Genomic DNA, 19246 nt, shown 5'->3' on the forward strand with positions numbered 1-19246 from the left:
AGAGCTGTTAGGAGAGTCTTATTCCCCTCAGAGAGCTACAGTCCTCAAAGTGACTGAACAACCAATGCCTCTTCCAAGGGAACACTGGAAATCGCAGCTCTGTGTGGGGCATGGAGGTCTCCTAACAAATCTCAGTACCCTTAACAAACTACAGTTCCCAGGAGTCTTTGTGGGAAGCGGTGATGGTTTAAAGTGGTGCGTTACTGCCATAAATGCATAGTGTAGATGGGGCCCAGGTTACTGTCTTTGCTGTCACAGCAGCCCCGGGAGGCAGGTCTCTTGTTATTTCTATGTTATAAAGAAAGAAACTGAGATTGAGAGGTGTGACACTTCCCAAAGGTCAATGTCCGTGGTGGAAAAGGAACTTGTACCCTGATCCAAATTCAGTACTCTGCACTGGCTCTCACAGAGTTGTAGAAGATGGCCAAATGCAAAGTCTAAGTTTGCATACAAAGCGGCTTCTCCCCTGCCTGCCACCAAAAATGGCACACTTTCAGTTTTAGCAATCTCCCTACCACCACCTACATCAATAAGAGCCATAAATTTAAACAAAAAGAGCCCAACAGAACTTTCTAATTCCTTCAAAGATATGGAGGGAGTGTTGTATAAGACAGAAGACAAGTGAAGGAGCTAAACAGCGGACCCAAGAGTGAAATTAGATACAGTGGTACCTTGGGTTAAGTACTTAATTCGTTCCGGAGGTCCGTTCTTAACCTGAAACTGTTCTTAACCTGAAGCACCACTTTAGCTAAAGGGGCCTCCTGCTGCCGCCGCGCCACCAGAGCACGATTTCTGTTCTCATCCTGAAACAAAGTTCTTAACCCGAGGTACTATTTCTGGGTTAGCGGAGTCTGTAACCTGAAGTGTATGTAACCTGAAGCGTATGTAACCCGAGGTACCACTGTATTGTGTTATTCACATCTCCAGTCCTTGCTGGCTGATTCCCCCTTGCCCCAATAAGTAACCAGTACAGAATGGGACTGTGGTGCAAAAAGAAAGTTTTCTTTATCTTTAGATGAACACTTTTAGCATTTCTATTGTTATTTTTTTATTACATTTCTTGTTTTATAATTATATTTATATTTTTATTCTACCATAAATTGATTTAGGACGCCTTTTGAATGTTGTGAAATGATACTTAAATATAATAAGCAAAACTAAAACTAAGCTTTGCCCTGCCTCAGGCTTGATCTAAATCAGAAAAGGGCACACCAGCAATTTGTAATAAAACAAAAGTATTATTTTCTGGTGAAGGCAGATCTTACCACAATAACACATGGCTTCATTACTTCCCTGCTGAAAAATGGTCAGAAACCTCTGGTGGCACAAGAATGCAACAGGGTAGGATGCTGATGGGACCACATGTCTTCATGTTACTTCTGAATTGCGTCAAGTCAACTTGTTTCCGGATCCGTTTGAAAGTGCTAGTTTTGGCCTTTAAATATCTAAATGGTTTAGGACGTGGACTGTGCTTTATTGATTATTGCTGTATTTTGATTGTGTGAAGCTTTGAAACTTTGAAAATGCTGTGAAACTGAAAGGAATGAACAAAAAAACCCCCTAAGCTACATTTCCCAGCTCTGTCTTGCAAAACAAATATAACAGACATAACTTAAACTAACCCTCTACTGTTCTACGGCCTCCTCCAGAATTTCTTAAGATTTCATAGGAAAACAGATGCAAAGTTTACAATTTACAGGGTTCATGTGACTTAGCTAAAACTCCATGAGGAATTGAAAGTACAGTGGTACCTTGGGTTAAGAACTTAATTCGTTCCGGAGGTCCGTTCGTAACCTGAAACTGTTCTTAACCTGAGGTACCACTGTAGCTAATGGGGCCTCCCGCTGCCGCCATGCGATTTCTGTTCTCATCCTGAAGCAAAGTTCTTAACCTGAGGTACTATTTCTGGGTTAGCAGAGTCTGTAACCTGAAGTGTCTGTAACCCGAGGTACCACTGTATCAAGAACAGAAAGTAGGAGAGAAAGGCTCAAGAAGTGAGTAGGAAATAGGGTGGTAAGAATGACCCATATTATATCATCTGATGAGTGACGAACAGTATGATTCTACCGTCCTGATGGCTTTCCAGCACCAATGGGGAACAGAAAGACCTTTGTTTTCACATTTAGACCACAAAACACTGATAAACAAAGGAATCTCCCATTTTAAAACTACGAACAGAATGCTAATGAATTTTCTTACAAATAATTAATTGTCATCATGACTTTATATATGTTACCATTTTATTTTTTAAAAGTTAATTATTTTTAAGGCTTGAAAGGATCAATGACAGAAAAATAATAACCCTTTTCTGCTTTTCCAACCCTACAGGGAACATTGTTAAAGGGAAAGGACGAAATACTGTACAGCTTGAGCACGCCTATCTTTATTACAAGAATTGTTAAGAAACAAAGCTGCATATTACATGCATAGTATTATATGCACTAAGGAATATCACAATAAGATGTCCACAGCTATGTCATTAATGATATTGGCAATTTATTGCATTTATATCTCAGGCCGTAGTTTTCAGAGCAGCTCACGGGGCTTACTTTAAATTGTATATATTTGCACTGCACACTTTTAGTAAAGATTCACCTGTTGGGTTTAAAACCCTTTATTTTCTGGGAAACAGCTGTTGTACATACGTGACCTAAGTAACTGCTAGGAAAGTGTGGTTTTCTACACAGCTAGTGTAACCGCTGCCATTGCAGGTGCTGCGTGGAATGTGGATGCATGAATGTCAGGACAGGAGATTTACTTTAAAAGAAGACAATTTAGAGGCTAAGTGTCTCTCTACACTATGTACAGCGCAGGAAAACTTACTATTTAACAAACTCGGTGATAAACATCAGCAAATTTACTTTCTCATCTGTTGCAACATTCTCTCGTTTTGTGAGCCTTTTAAATAAATAAATAGGTAGACAGATAGACAGAAAGATTAGATAAAATGAACTGTGTGTTGCCTTTTCCAGCACTGGGCTATATTTCTCTCCAGATTGTTGTTGTTCAACAAGTGTGAGCTTATTTCATCAATCAAGACAATGCCACTGCAGCCAAACACTAGTGTTCAAGGTAACTCAGTGAAACTGGCTGGCAGTATATTCAAGACAAACAAAGAAGTTTTTTCCCCCAGACAGCACATAATTAACTTATGAAATTCACTTCCATTGGACATGGCTTGCCTTAGATAGTTCCAAAAGGGCATTAGACAAATTCATGGAGGACAGGTCAACCAATGTCTATTTGCATGATAGCTGAGTGGAGCCTCCAGCTTGATAGGCAATATACCTTAGAATGCCAAATGCCAGAACAAATGACAGGACAGCTCTGCTAATGCTTTGTTTGTGGGCTACCTGAAGGTATTTGGCTGGCTACAGATGGAAACAGGATACTAGACAAGATGGACTTTGGTCTAATCCAGCAAGGCTTCCTTTATTTTATTATGTTCTTAAATGCACCCCATCCCTTTCCAAGAGACCAGGATATCATGCTGTTAGTGCTGGGTCCATGCTAATGCAACTACAGTACACACACACACACACACACACACACACACACACCACAAACATGTATGGGATTTAATATCACCTGAAAAAGTCTTGCATTTGAAGAGTGGGTAAAAAAAATCATAAGATCTGTGGGAATTTACTCAGGAATGAATGTGCCATACCTTGACTATGGAGGACATGTATGTTCAGATGAATGCCACAATACCTAATAAGTGTGATCCAGCTTTAACAAAATCAGTGGAATGGTTGTAACTGATTTCTTTTAGAGATATTTTGAACCCGGAGCATGCAGAAATCCCAAGGCAGTATTTACACTGTGCTTTGGGGTGCTTTAAATAATGGTGCTGCTAGCTAATTTAAATGCTTAATGCGAAGTGTTTTAAGGAGTGCACTAGGCTGTGATGTTGAAAGAGCCATAGCTTACAGTGGCAGCGGCAGAAGCAGCACCAAAAGGAGACTGGCTCCAACAGTATCTACAGAAACAGTTGCACTAAGAAGGGTGTTTCCCGCTGATGTACAGCAACAATTCTCAAACATTCTCCCCTGAGGACCACTTGAAAATTGCTGTGGGTCTCAGTGGACTACTTAATAAACTTCTGTTGTTCTACAAATTAAAGCACATACATAATTTACGTTTTAATAACTACAGTCTTGCCTTTGTAAAGAGATGGACGCGCCTGTTTTGTTGAGCAACGCACTGTGATCATTGTCACCAGAAGAAGAAGAAATACTGTAAAAAGTGCAGCTGTTCTTGACTGTTCCACAGCTTTTCCTGAATGGAGCTCATGAGCCACAAGTTGTCCATAGAACACAATCAGAGGCAGATTTTAGGCTCTAAAATTCAGTGTGTGTCCCTATCCCCCCACCTCTCATGCTCTATTCTGCAGCATTGTTTTGACGCCCCTCCTGCAGGGCGGTGCCCAGAGCAACTGTACCGATCATGCTACCCTAAAATCACCTCTGACACAGTTTGAGACTTTCTGCTCTGTAGAGTACACTTGCTGGCCCTTGGGCTGCCAGGTGGTATCAGTTTTAAGGAGCTTTAAGGATACTTGGGGATTTTCTTGCTACACATCTGCACATTAAAGAGACCGTGCATGCTACATCTTGAACACATCACCCTCCATCAATAAACAGGAGAATGGCATTCAGCCTGTGCCAGTTCCAAACAATCCACATGACTCACAGAAACCATAGAATTGTAGAGTTATAAGGGACCCTGAGGGTCATCTGGTCCAACCCCCTGCAATGCAGGGATATTTTGCCCATCATGGAACTTGAATCCATGACCCTGAGATTAAGAGTCTCATGGTCTACCAGCTGAGCCATCCCATGTGGGAGCTTAACTGCTCAGTCTTCTCTGCACAGTGGTAGGGGAAAGGGGCCTTTTCCAGGGGCGCTTAATGTGTTTAACTGTGTCCTGCAGCATTGAACATGGAATGTAGAAAATGCTGCCTTATGCACATGCCTTTGTAGCATTTTAAACCATGCTTAGTATTATGATATAACAGACTCTGAGAGTGTACATTCTTACTGGCTTAAGATCTGTAGGTTTTAAAATGTATTATTAGGCATTGCATATACCATAACACAAGAGTTTCCCTTTAACAACAAATTAGAATGTATGTACTACTTCAGAATGTATGTATTACTTTAGAATGTTTAAGCCTCCTGCCATGCGTTTTCTCAGTATACAGTATTCAGTGGCAATGAAAAGATTTGGAACTGCAGGTGCAGGTTTCTGCCAGAAGATGGTGCAAGGTTCCAGAATGGAAAGGTGAGTTGTGGGGGATGCATGGCTTGTCAGAACATTGATTGAGGCCTTGTAGAGATTGTGAATGGTGGGCGGTGAACCCAGGAAGCGCATGATTGAACCCAAGCTGCTCTGGTTATCAGAATAGAATGTTTCTGTCATCTACAAACCCTTCTGACACATTTAGAATTTCTCACAATGCCTGCTTTTGAATCTTTTAACTGATATTTTGCTGCTGTTTCTCCATAAGCTGCTTTTGTTGTCTTTCGAAGGCCAGGTATGCACTAAAAAGCAAATGAACACATAAATTTCATGTCCCACCACAATCACTGCTAAACTTTTGAAGACCCTAAGCTGCATCAGTTTTGCTCTGTGACAAAAGACAAGGTCCCTGCTAGAATCTGCTGGAAGGCAAGAGAAATCCTGTTAAGAATTCTCCAGTTCCCAGTTCTCTGGGTGTGTTCATCATGGATAGCAATGCTTCCTGAGAAGAACAGACCTCCCATTCTAGTCCATCCATTCTTTCCTGGCCACAGAATGTACTGCCGATCCGAAATGTATACTGTACTGTCAAGCCTGTGCAATTTGCAAGGAACCTGGGAAATTCTGGGCAGCAGTTGGCTTGTTACACTTTCTTGCACACAAAGCCGGATAATATTATGACAAGCAACAGAGATCAATTCAGTTGGCCCAGATAAGACAGCCAACAAGCACACATTTCAGAAAGGTTCCCAGCACCCCGCCCACCTTATAGGGCAACCTGTAGATTTTTGGTGCTAGTCCTTCTCAATCAACAACAAATCGAGCATCAGACAGTGGTTAGGCTAAGCCAGACAGATTGTTCCTGCCCTCCATTGTGCATCTGAAAATGCTAAGCGCAGGAAGCGGTGCCCACAAGCTGAGAGGGGAGGACAGAGCCATATGCAGCCTGGCAGAGAAGAACAGACTCCCAAGCAAAGGCCAACCGACTGAATGAGGAGGTGGGATTGGCAGGAAGAGAGCACAACAGAGATGTGCACCATGTGTCGGTTCCTGCAGGCTGCTCAATAATCCCTTTGGGAAAGTTTCCAGCCAAAGGAAGGAGGAAGCATTAGCAAGTGAAGCCATCTGCCAAGGGAAGAGGAAAAACATGGGGGCGACTACCTCCAAATTGTTCAGCTACCTAAACTATCTGAAGAAGCAAGTGGGCTCAGAAAAGATCCTGACAAAGCCAGGCTCAAGCTGGGAGATAGAGCAGCCTCTTGCACTGGGGGAGTCAATCACGTATGGCAAGGCCTAGCCTTATTTGAAGAGGAAAAAGCAAGAGAAGAGTGAGCTGCAGTGAGCGCTAGTGAGACACAAAGTCAGAAGACAGCTAAAGCCTTCTCAGAGGGTTTCAGAGGGTGCTTTCCCAGTCCCCACCACAGGCATAGGCAAACTTGGCCCTCCAGATGCTTTGGGACTACAATTCCCATCATCCCTGACCACTGGTCCTGTTAGCTAGGGGTGATGGGAGTTGTAGTCCCAAAACAGCTGGAAGGCTGAGTTTGCCTATGCCTGCCCCACCAGGTCTCACCAAGAATCCCAGAACCTGTTCCTTTCCTCTTTCTTTGAGCATGTGTGTATATATGTATATGTATATACTTTGCCTAAGTCACCAATTCCCTTGCCCCGTGCCATGCTGGAACTCTTGCAAACTGGACTCGCAAAGAGCTGTGTCCAGTCATTACACATCAGCTGCTACAAATCTTTCAGGCAGCACCAGGTCTGATAATAATAATAATTAGGAATCTATAGCAGTGCCCAGCAAGTAATGCAAGGGTGTGAACTTGCTCCCTTTGGTACCCATTGATTTCCCACCTGTGCCAGAATTGGCAAATCGCACTCTTTGGGGATTTTCAGTTAGCACCGGGTCTTGGAAAAAGCAGTGTTGTCCAAGTTGAAGGGCAGCACAGCAGTTGTATTCATGAAGCACTGGCCTGTGAACACTTTTTTTTTATTTTTTTGCTTTAAGAGATGCTGAAACACAGGCTCACGTCAAAGAGCTGCAGACACAGATTGGTGGGAGCAAATGGGGATTTGATTATGCTATTCTATGAAGGCTGATTAGCATGCTTTAAAAAGGATTCAAAGGGAAGGCTGAGCCGGAAAGAACTGTTCATCAAACTCCCTTCCCATAAAGCATCCATCCCATCTGCACATGTCTTCCCACCTGGGAGCGGAGGATGTAACTCCTGCATCTCATTTCCCAGCCCACAAACACAATGACAGCAGCGTTCCAGGCTTCACCATTGTCAAAGTGGCACACAGCAAGGCCACTGAGACTTCACGCGATGCAGCAGCAGGGACAGCTCACAGTAGGAGCCCCGCATCCTGACTGCACAAAGTGTCTTTGTTTAGCAGCATTGCACCTGTTTATGATGGGAGTGCTTGGCACAGGCCATGGCTACTGTGACAGTTCCAGAGAATAAAGAACTGTAAGGCATGGGATATTGATCAGGCCGAAGGAAATTATGAGGCGTTTGTGGATAAGATTCAAAACGGAAAGGGGAGTATGTCCTAGTTGGCTCCAGCAGGGCAGGACTTTGGGGCAGACGTCTAGGGCTCCATTCAGAAGAATGACCAAGAGGGCAGATCAGCAGAGCTGTCTTATCAGATTTTGAAATGAAGTAATACTAGCACCTAAAGGAAAGTGGGTGGGATAAGACCATTAAGTCCAGAGTCTGAAATTAGCTAACTGCACCACTGAGCACATCAAACCCTGTAGAGATAATTATCTTTCAATGTGATACAGTTGGCAGGTTGCAAGCTTTTGAGCTTTGTACTTTGTTCTGAAAACAACAATGCCAAGGTAATCCTAGCACTGCACAAAAGAAAGCTGACATCTGCAGACCTACATATACTTTTGCACACTTACCAAATGTGTGGCCTTTTCCTATTCTGGGGAAAGAGGGAAGTTTTGGAACTCACATGGGCATATTTTAAAGGTCTAAACCTCCTATATTTTCATGCTTTACTTTTCCGCATATTTTGTTATTTTAAATCTCTGCAGGGGTTCTCTCAGCAAAGAGTATTTCCCCCCAACCTGGATCCTGGTATCCAGGAATTCATTAACAGACAGACAGATAAACAGAAAGACAGACAGATAGACAGAGAGATATAGATTTCTCTTGCACCAACATAATGCACATTGGTGAAGTCATCTCCACCCCCTCTCTGATGTGTCCAACATGCAAGAGAGAAACGACCTTGCTGAATTTTAATCTGCCAATGTGTACATAGCCTCAGTTTACTCAAATCTCTTCAGGCTTTGACCAGTCACTTTCAAAACTATTTCTGAAGGTGCATGAAAGCTTGAAAGCTAAGAGTCTCTTATGCCAGAAACCTTTCATCTAAAAGCACCCTCAGGTTACTGAATTTGGGACTCCATGACAATGTCTGTGCTTGTTCTACCTGTGGAATAGCAGAATCATAGACTATATACAGCCCTGATCCTTGGGCTACAAGAGGTAGTGAAAGAGCTAGAGCTTTGCAAGTATTTCATTGAGCAAGCTCATTGTGCAGTGGTACCGCAGGTTAAGACCTTAATTCGTCCTGGGGGTCCGTTCTTAACCTGAAACTGTTCTTAACCTGAGGTGCCACTTTAGCTGCTGCCACGCCACTGCTGCATGATTTCTGTTCTCATCCTGAAGCAAAGTTCTTAACCCGAGGTACTATTTCTGGGTTAATGGAGTCTGTAACCTGAGGTACCACTGTACTAGGTTTTTCTTCCTCATACTCCTCCACCAATTTTTAGAAACGTTCTCTGGGCTGTCTTGTGATCTTTCTTGTGATCTTCCTTATTTGTGTGCTTCTCCTCAAAACTTCAGAATTTGCAAACTCATGGTCTGAGCTTAAAAAGTGCTATATCACTGCATAAAACAGCTGAGTCTGTGGTTCTCATTGCAAAGGCATAAGTGATGTGTTTACATTAGCAAAGAGTACAATCCCACCACTGGTATTACAACACTGTCACCCTCCCTGCTGTGATAACTTGTCAAGCACGTGAAGATGAAAAGGAAACTCCAATAGACCGGGAACCAAGTTGTCATGCCTTTGTGTAGTTAAGAGGTCCTCATGGAAAATTACATTTTGTGCTCAGGCAGTCTAAAGCAGATTTCTAAGATGCAAGTAATAAGTGACAGGTTACAAATCTCATTATTATTATTTTTCTATTTTTATAAATCTACACAACCTCATCTCTTCCCAGAACATCCCATTATGCCCCTTAAGAAGTGTCTCAATTGTTTCGCTGCTATTGTGTAACCAAACCTTCAGTCCTTATCAAGTTGTAAGTACCTCTGAACTCAGCAAGTTTCCATGTAAACATATTTAAGCTCACACTGCAGAGAGTTGGACTAGATGACCCTCAGGATCCCTTCCAACTCTACAATTCTATGATTATATGTTCCACACTGTAATAGTGCTGCACTGTAAACAGCTGCTGCAGTGAAGCATTAAACTCTGGAGAGCACAGGATCAAAAGAATCAGTGAATCCTAAATTCTGGAAGTAGAATTAGATCCTACAAGAATGATTTCCATCTGGGGTAATTTCCAAACCACCTTGGAAATTCCCATCAGGGAAAGAGATGGGGGTATAAGTAAAATATATAAGAATACATACATAATTTTATTTGTATGCCGCTTTCCCATAGTTAAAACCGTGCTCAAGGTGGCTCGCAACATAACAAAAGTAGTCATAAACAATCAATAAAACATAAAGCACACCACCAAATCAAACAATATAATATTAATAATAATAATAATAATAATAATAATAATAATGGCTGCCAGCTCCAGAGAAACAGGCAGAGTAAGTGACAACACTGAACAAATGTCCTGTCTGCCCGCTCTGGGAGTTTTGGGGAGCAGAAGAGCTACAGTGATGGTTACATCATGGGAGCAACATTAGTGTGGGATCTGTTGAAAGAGATGGCTGTTTAGGGAAACGGGTGAATCTTCTAGAATTCAGAGAATGAGTCTCTCTGGTTCATAGACTCATATAGTTGGGCTGTGTACACATTACCAGCTTGAAACACAGCTTGCTCATTCTTTTTCTCAGTTTGAATTGAAACAAGTTTGGGGACAAATGCATCAAAATGCAGCATTTCCTAACAAATGACAGGATAGAAGTGGCTTGTGGCTAGCACCATGTGTACACTGCTTCCCAAACCAGCAGTGGAAACCACACTCGATGCAGAATCAATAGGAGTGTTGAAAGACCTTCTTTATTCCAAACTTCTCAATTCAGAATATCCTCTATCAAATGAGTGCCTAGCTTCTGCCTGAAGGACCTCGAGTTAATAAATATTATTTAAAAAAAAAAAAATGAAGGACCTCGAGCAAGAAAGAGTGCCCACACCTGGCAAGTGCCCTCCATGTCAAACTGCTCTGGCCATCAAGAAGTTTCTTCCTAATGTTCCTCTGAAATCTACCCTTAACTCTGCTCTCTGGGGCAGCTGCGAACAGGTATTTGCCCTCTTCTGTGTCACAGCCAAGTGCTGAAATAGGGCTGAAAAGAAGTGTGCATGCACACGAAAGCTCATACCAATAACTAACTTAGTCGGTCTCTAAGGTGCTACTGAAGTATTTTTTAATTATTTTTTATATTTGTTTTGTTTTGTTTCAACTACGGCAGACCAACACGGCTACCTACCTGTAGCCTCCCTAGTGTCCCTGCACCTACCACAGGAATAGTTGATAAGCCTAAGAGATAAGGATAACAAGTAGGCTTGTGTTCCTGCAACTCCTGACCTCTAGTGATAGTGCTTACTAGGTAAACAAACCCATCTGTCTGCAACATAAAGTGTAGAGGTAAAGAGGCCACCATGCAGGAAGAGTAAGGGATAGATGAGAAAAGTGATGCTTAGCTCCATATGAAGGATCACATCAGGGGAAAGGGCCCAAAAGGGCATTAGAGTACCCTCTTCACACTTTTTGTGACATTTTGGTGGGTCCCAATAAAGACATTTCCCAACAGCGGATTTGGGGAGTTTATTATCCGCTGAGTATTCATAGGAAGACACAAGCATTTTTAAGCCAAGGAACAATGGATGAGGAAAGCATAAAAAGTATATCTCTTCTTCACAGTGATACATGTTTTCTGTGTGCAAAATTTAGGAGCCAGGCAGTTTTGGAGCTGCCAGGGAGCAAGGGGGTGAGTGCAGGATGCAAGTTGGAGAAGACCTGCTTCTAAGAAAGGCTGAAGAAACAAAGAGAAAACGGGTAAATAAAAATGGGGGTGGGGATTGGAAAGCTAAAAAAGTGAGAGGGATTGAAGAAATGGGGAAGAGAAGAGAAATGAAAAGGAAAGAGGAACAAAAGCGAGAGAGGTACCGTATTTTTCGCCCTATAGGACACACTTTTTCCCCTCCAAAAATGAAGGGGAAATGTGTGTGCCTCCTATGGGGCGAATGCAGGCTTCCGCTGAAGCCTGGAGAGCGAGAGGGGTCGGTGCGCACCGACCCCTCTGGCTCTCCAGGCTTCAGGAGAGCTGCAGCGCCAGCCCCACAAGCTCGGGGGACAGCGGGGAGGCACAGCGCGCCATCCCACTGTCTCCCGATGTGGTTTGGAGGCTGACGGCGGGGAGACGCGAGCTTCTCCCCGCCGCCAGCCCCGCAAGCTCCGGGGACAGCGGAGAGGCGCAGCGCGTCTTCCCGCTGTCCCCGGACCTGGTCTGAAGGCTGGCGGCGGGGAGAAGAGCGCTTCTCCCCGCTGCCAGCCCTGCAAGCGCCTGGGGGGGGAATAATTTTTTTTCTTTATTTCCCCCCCCAAAAAACTAGGTGCGTCCTACGGGCCGGTGCGTCCTATGGGGCGAAAAATACGGTATTTGGTTCTAAGAAGGATGTGTTAAAAAGAACAAAAAGTTGCAGGGAAAACAATCCAGTCTCTCTATCACATAGGCAAAGCTTTGGGTTTGACAGAACTTAACACTTCCCAGTCATCAGATTATCTGTATTTTAAAATTTTAATGCCATTTTGATTTCATCACATTTCACCACAGCCAGCAGTGGCCAAAGGAGAATGTGGCCCTTCGATCAGCTACACCTTACACAGAGCTAAACACATTGTTGGCAGGAGGAGAAATCTACTGGCTGTTCTCATCAGCAACTCAAATGCCAGTCACCAGGTGGTTTTAAAGTTGAACATCTGAGGCTGGGTTGCTGCATTTCTGTCCATTCACATGGGTCATTCCCAGCACACCCTTTTACTATATAAATGAGATGATCTCTGCAATCCTATAATCAAAATTAAGTCAAATGTATTTAAATAGGGCTTACTCTAAGGAAAGTGGGTACAGAATTGCAGTCCAACTGTTTCAAGGCCCTATTTAAGCCTTGAGTGTGTTACTGGTTCCAGACCCTCCAAGTGTCCCTATTTTCCAGGGACAGTTCCAGATTTACAGAAGCCATCCTGTTTTCTGATTTGATCCCAGAATGTCCCACTTTTCCTTAGGATTTTCCCATTTTCATCAAATAAAGTTTGGAATGTATGGAGTTACGTGACCCCCGAGCCAAGGAGATAAACAATTATACATCTGAAGGCAGCCCTGTATAGGGAAGATTTTTAATGTTAAATGTTTTATTGTGTTGTGATATATATTGGAAGCTACCCAGAGTAGCTGGGACAACCCAGTCAGATGGGCATGGTATAAAGAAAATGGTTGTTGTTGTTGAATAGGATGTCCCTATTTTCATCAGAGAAATGTTGGAGGGTATATTGTTCCCTACCATTTTACTCCACTCTAATAAGCACTTTTGGCAGTCTTGGCAGATAAGAGCCATAAGGCCTCTTCTACTAAAGGTGAGGTGCTGACTCCACCCTTTGAGAAATCTGATCTGTTGGCACCAGGATTCTTTGCACCAGCCAAACTAGCCATAGACTTTGCTAAGGGCTTCAGGAAGTGCTTTCCCTTGTGTTTGCAATACCTGAGTACAGTGAGGATTGTAATGGCTCAGGTGCTGATGTAGGCCAAAGGGATGCTGGGAGATTAATAGAGTCACAAATCCACATTTTAAAAGTTGACTTCCACAGAGTCCTTTTTGAGCACTGGCGGATATCCCAAGCCTCAGTTATGCTTTGAGTATCATTTAGATTCCCACCCCCGCCCCCGCCCTCCCACTGCAGGGTGATATTTTGCAGTCAACTGATGATGAACATTCGCAAACATTTGAAGCCTCTGAATGGTTCAGCCCACACCATATGAATTCAGCAAGCCAGGCTGCCTCACTTGTGCAAGCTTGAAAACATGTTCAGCCTTTTGTCAGCTGCGGGGCAGAGGAATGAAAAAAGCACCCTTGTGGCAAAAAAATACGGGCACATGAATTTTACCCATAATCGGCTGCTTCATCCAAGCACACAGTGTGTACCTATATTATGCCATACCTTATAATCCGTAAGAGGCATACACATTTTATTTTTACATACTGTACGGTGTTGGGGGCAATTGCCGCTCGCTTGCTTCAGTGTGTACACACCGAGGGTCTCAGAAGTCGTTTGAATAATGTGAGGAAAAGTAGGGGGCCTTAATGAAATTTACAAACCCTCTCTGCCTAACACCTGCTAGACAATTACAGACAAAATGTGCCCCCATACATTTCTAAAAACAGCAGCTAAGGGGGCTGTCATAAAAGCTAAGGAGGGGACATGCCCCAGTGTAATCGAAGCACCGCATGTCTCCCTCACAGATTATGAAATCCTTCCATGGTTATGCTACCCACGCAGCAGCCTACCTAGTTTTGTAATGTGCAATATGGCAATTAGTGGAACTAGTGGCCAATTAATGGGCCGAGAAGCTTTTGTCTCACTTGCTTCTCTGAATGACTTCCCCAAATCCCCCCAGTGAATCACTGCTAAAATCAGGTATATAAACATGAAACCTACTTAGGTATTTATTGCAGCCGCTTCCGCAAAGGCTGGAACCAGCGAGCCTTGCAAATCCATTGCTGCTAAGAGGCTTGGCTCGGGAAGTGCTATATATAACCAGCTTCGGCAGCCCACGCTCCCCCCGCCAGAGACACCTCCACACACACCACATTCTCTCTATTTCTGGAAGAAACATTTATTTCCAAGTCCTTAAAAATATCAAGCATGCTTTTTCTCCTCCTCCTTCTTTTACGTAAAAGGCTGATGCTGCCACCCTCTACCCTTCTGCCGGCTGGGGGAGCAGAGCAGGCAGAGGACTGGCAGGAAGTGCCCATAGGAAGTTAACATGACGTGAAACGTGGGGTCTCGGACAGGCTGAGGAAATGTTGCCTTCGCAGGAGTTGTATCACAATCTTTTTGGGCTCAGCCATCCTCTTTCCAGGGAGCCTTTTGCTAATCCTCATGCCAACACACACCCCACTGCAAAATAGAAAGGTAAAGGTAAAAGGTAAAGGACCCCTGGATGGTTAAGTCCAGTCAAAGGCGACTATGGAGTTGCGGTGCTCATCTCGCTTTCAGGCTGAGGGAGCTGGCATTTGTCCACAGACAGCTTTCCAGGTCATGTGGCCAGCATGGCTAAACCACTTCTGGCACAATAGGACACCATGACGGAAACCAGAGTGCATGGAAACGCCGTTTACCTTCCTACCACAGAGGTACCTATTTATCTACTTGCACCGGTGTGCTTTCGAACTGCTAGGTTGGCAGAAGCTGGGACAGAGCAATGGGAGCTCTTTCCATCGCACATATTCAAACCGCTGACCTTCCAATCGGCAAGTCCAAGAAGCTCAGTGGTTTAGACCACAGCGCCACCCACAAAATACATTCTTTAAATAGTGGTGCAGCAATAAAACTGCTAGCACATTTGCAAAGCTAAGCAGGGTCCGGCATGTTTTCCTATTGGATGGGAGACTGCGTGCTGGGATTCCTGCATTCTAGTTGGAAGACTATAGAGCTGACCCTGATCCTACAGTCCTCCATTTTTTGACAAATGCTTTGGAGGAATGGGAGGTGGTTAGAACAGCTCACATCGTGCTGTATGTACTGGGTTATGCCTGCACATCCAACTCCTTTGATGTGCCCATGGATTTCCTCCTGCCTGGGTTCTCTTTGGACCTGGTGGTTAAGACTGCCATCTGTCTGGTGTTCTTTAGAGAGGATCTGCAGTGTTAGGCAACAGGAGCATCTCAGTTTTCCTCTTTGCAAATAGCTTGAATTTGTCTGTATTTGCATGTGCTAACCTGTGAGCACAGACTGACATACAAATGTGATAACATCACCTGGAACTTTTCACTCTTGGCACTCCCTTGCTGTATCCAAATTCCTCCACCTGTAATGTTTACAGCAGCTCCAGCATTTCGGAATGCCCTGCGTTAATCACAGGTTTGAGCTATCCCAGGACTTAAATAAATCTAAGGAGGACAGAGAAGTACTGAGAGCTGGATGGTTGCTGTATGCAAAACCTGAATATTAAATTCCATCTCACTAGGATTGTTCTGTGTCCTGATTCTTACTCCTAACAATCCCAGTTGCGTAATCTGCTACACTACACAGCCGCTTACTAGATTACAACCCAAGAGTCAAGACTGGCCCTGCATATTGTACTGCAACAGTATGTGTCTGTGGCTAGGCCTGGCTTTCTGCACAAGACCAATTCTGGTTTAGAGACATAGCCAGGCTCATCATCCTGTCTCTGCCTTAATTTCTTTCTTCAGATTCCAGGTTGGACAGTGATCTAAAATGATGATCTTCCTTCCATTCTGGTCAGAAAGTTTATTGGCATGAATAATACAGCCACCCTGTGGAGTGCCCTCCCATCAGATGTCAAGGAAATAAACAACTATCTGACTTTTAGAAGACATCTGAAGGCAGCCCTGTTCAGGGAAGTTTGAAATGTTTGATGTCATATTGTATTTTAATTTGTTGAAAGCTGCCCAGAGTTGTTGTTGTTGTTGTTGAGTTGGTTAATAAAGGATATTCTGTTACTGACTGATATATTTTCTTCTTAAAGCATTTAACAGGCTGTGGCACACAGACCCCGCCCCCCCGCCAAACAGAACAAGTTTTCTGTGCCTAAAAGGTGTCTGTATGCATCCTTGACTGCTTAAAAAGCGACGTTTTGAACATTTTGTCCTGACTGACAACTCCATGAGTCACTTTCAACAACTATCACAGAATTAATTATAACTAGAATCTGCAAGTGTTACAGGTGGAAAATATAGGTGTGAAGGGTGGGGTTTTTTTGGGTCATCAGAAGAGGCATACAAAGTTTGCTAATGGTCCCAATCAGAAGAAAATTGGAACTCAAGGATGGCATTTTCAGAACTTTCTATCGAAAGAACCCCTGGCCAGATAGGACGATGAAGCAGCTTCCCAGCAAATCCAAATGGTTCATATTAGTTTGCAATACGTTCCATTTCTCCCACAGGGATTCTGGGATAATTGCAGCAAGCTAATCCATTCATAAAACATACCATGCGCACCTGGAGAAGTATAGCTTGGAAGGCAAATCCTGTTCACTTCCCTTTCCCAACCTTGATAATCCCTGGCTCATGGTGGCATCCAGGCCAGAATGCTTTTAAGCTTCAGAAAGTACACCATTGTGTGCACCATGTTAGGGGGCACCATGTTAGGGCAAGTCATGCCTCTGGCTTTAAGGTAGCCCCCCAGTGTCCAGCTGCAACATACAATAAGGCCCTAAATGGTGGCATTAATAAGCAGTGTGTAACCTGGAAGCAGTCCTTCGCTTCTGACAGTAAGAGCTGTTTGACAGCAGAATGGTCTCCCTTGGGAGGTGGTGGACTCTCCTTCAGAGTTTTCTACCCATGGGCATAGCCAGGATTTATGTTGGGGATTACTTAAGTATTTTTATTGATTTACATGATTGGGGGGGGCAGCTGCCCCCCTGCCCCCCCGACTATGCCCATGTTTCCACCTGTCCTGGATGCTTGAGCTGAGATTCCTGCATTGCAGAGAGTTGAACCAGATGACTCTCAAGGTCCCTTGGTGCTCTCCAGATATTTTGGGTGACAACTCCCCCTAGCCCACGCTGGCTGGGGCTGATGAGAATTGTCATCCAAAACATATGGAGGCACCGGGTTGGCAAAGGCTGCCGCAAAGTTTCTAGAGCATAGCTCACAGATCATGCTGCACACCTGCTAAATGTTTTGAGCCGGGGCATTTGAACAGCAACTTTCCACAACCTCTGTTTGATGTTCTGGCACATACCGTATTTTTCACTCCATAAGGCGCACCTGACCATAAGGCACACCTAGTTTTTAGAGGGGGAAATCAGCCTGTCCGCTTCTCCCTGCTTTTGCGGGAGGTGGGGGAATTCCCCCGCCTCCCTCAAAAGCCCACAGGAGCCGTGCACCCTTTAAGGAGTGCGCGGCTCCTGCAGGCTTTTCAACAAGGAGGGAGAAGGGACTAACTGGCCATGTCAGTCCCTACTCCCTCCTGGGGAAAAGCCCACAAGAGCCACGTGGAGCTTGTGTGCGGCTCTTGGGGGCTTTTCTTGCCTGCCTCCCCCCTGCATTCGCTCCATAAGACACACACACATTTCCTCTTACTTTTTAGGAGGGGAAAAAGTGTGTCTTATGGAGGGAAAAATACGGTAACCATTAAGTGTCCAAGGAAACATTTCTCCTTGGGCAACAATCTTCTTCCTGTGAGAAGCCAGAGATATGCCTTTCCTGGTCCTTGGATGAAGCATTTTGTCCATATACAGTGGTACCTCGGGTTAAGAACTTAATTCGTTCCTGAGGTCCATTCTTAACCTGAAACTGTTCTTAACCTGAAGCACCACTTTAGCTAATGGGGCCTCCCGCTGCCCCTGCGCTGCCGGAGCACGATTTCTGTTCTCGTCCTGAAGCAAATTTCTAAACCCGAAGTACTATTTCTGTGTTAGCAGAGTCTGTAACCTGAAGCGTATGTAACCTGAAGCATATGTAACCTAAGGTAACACTGTATACTGTGGGGATCACATGTGCTATAGCAGCACCATTCATTTTCCTGAATTTTAGCCCCCATGGGCACCAGATCTGCTGTGCACAAAGTTGGCTACCCAAGTCATTCTAGGAGACCCTAAGCACAAGTCTATTACTAGTTAGTTACATCCTCTCTCCCTCCGTCCAATGAGCTCAGAGCAGTGCTTTGGCTTCACAACAACCCTGCAGGGTAGGTTAGGCTGAGAAAGTGACTTGTCCTTTCAGTGAGCTTGAATGAGAATGATACTTGGATGGGGATGTAAGCCCAGGCATTTTCCACATCTAAATCTAGCATTTGAATCACTGCAACATACAAATTCATCAGATAATTAGATCAGCTTTCTCAGATGCAAGCAATGGTGTTTGAAGGTGGGGGTATGTCACCCCCACTTTATCTGTTTGCAGTAGAAACACTAGTATCCATGAAGCAAGAATGTTTTCTATATAAAGTATTTTCCTTCATACGCTGTTCAGGACAGAGGGTTGCTCCATGAGTGTACAGTGAATCACTTCAAACCGCCCTCAGTTATTGACTGCTGAAGTGTTTATATGGGGATGATCAGGGAGAGTCAGCATGCAAGGCTGGTAAGGCAATGGCAGCTTCTGTGGTGGAGAATGGGCAAGCTTTTTAGTATCACAAAGCTCTTCTTCAAGCAACCTGGGAAGCTTTAAATTTAGCTCTGAGCTTTCAGTCACAGTGAACAATGGCTTCTTATATTCTGTGACACCCAGTTTTGTTTGTTTAATGCTACCAAATGAAAGTGCTATGGGGTTATTAAAAAGCTGGTAACTAAAGTGGCATTGCAAAGTAATATACTTGGAGTTATTTTTAGCTTTAATAGAGAACAGCTCGAAAGCTTTCACATTGTCACCTACGGAAACCTGATTTACAATTTACAAAAACAATAGCTTAGGTTACAGGGTACGAATTATTTACTCCCTTGTTTCTCCCATTACTCACAGGCCCATGTAGTGGCAGCTGTCCTTCGACTTTCTTGTCCCACCACCCCACTTTACTCCCGTACAGGTACATGTGTCCTTCTGATCCCTTCCG

General features: G+C 44.1%; 1 protein-coding gene across 3 annotated transcripts in view; it reads right to left on the bottom strand.

Annotated features, from left to right (window-relative positions):
• The window catches only part of DGKZ (diacylglycerol kinase zeta), a 138673-nt gene that overhangs the window by 117353 nt on the left and 2074 nt on the right, over positions 1–19246 (bottom strand). The window lies entirely within an intron of this gene.

Source organism: Podarcis cretensis (genome assembly GCF_951804945.1).
Source record: "Podarcis cretensis genome assembly, chromosome: 1".
Classification (NCBI taxonomy): Eukaryota; Metazoa; Chordata; class Lepidosauria; order Squamata; family Lacertidae; genus Podarcis; species Podarcis cretensis.